Source organism: Cynoglossus semilaevis, chromosome 1, assembly GCF_000523025.1.
Source record: "Cynoglossus semilaevis isolate Cse_v1.0 chromosome 1, Cse_v1.0, whole genome shotgun sequence".
In the NCBI taxonomy this organism is placed as follows: domain Eukaryota; kingdom Metazoa; phylum Chordata; class Actinopteri; order Pleuronectiformes; family Cynoglossidae; genus Cynoglossus; species Cynoglossus semilaevis.
In genome coordinates, this window is record NC_024307.1 from 2,093,353 (window position 1) to 2,093,968 (window position 616).

Genomic DNA, 616 nt, shown 5'->3' on the forward strand with positions numbered 1-616 from the left:
TTGGACTAATCTGATATAACATAATATCTTTAATCCATTCCAACCTTATTTTATATAATTTTAACTAATCTAAATAATCTAACCTCAGTCAATCTAATAACTACTCTAATCTAATAATCTGATCTAATCTATAGAAGAGGTCCTAACCAACTGAATATAATATCATTTTATCTGAGCTGATCAACTCATGTCTGAACTCTAATCTGATCTAATCTAATCTAATCCACAGAAACAGCCAAGTTCATAAAGACTGTGTTGCATCAACTGTGTTGCCTTTATTGTTTAAACCATACGTGTCAAACTCAAGGCCCGGGGGCCAAATGCGGGCCGCCAAGCCATTTCGTGTGGCCCGCGGGAGCTTAAAAAGCATTTAGTAAAGTCCATGCAGCAGAGTTTCTTTACCTAAGAAATTACGTTTTTATAATCAATCAAATAATAATAATAATAATAAATTGCAGAAACATGTATTAGTCTGTTATGGAGTAGTTACATCTATACCAGCGGTCCCTAACCTTTTTTGTTCCAAGGATTGGTCAGCCAGTACCACCCATTAGTACAGACCTGGTACTGGTCCACGGACCAGGGGTTGGGGACCCCTAATCTATACAGTCTTCCA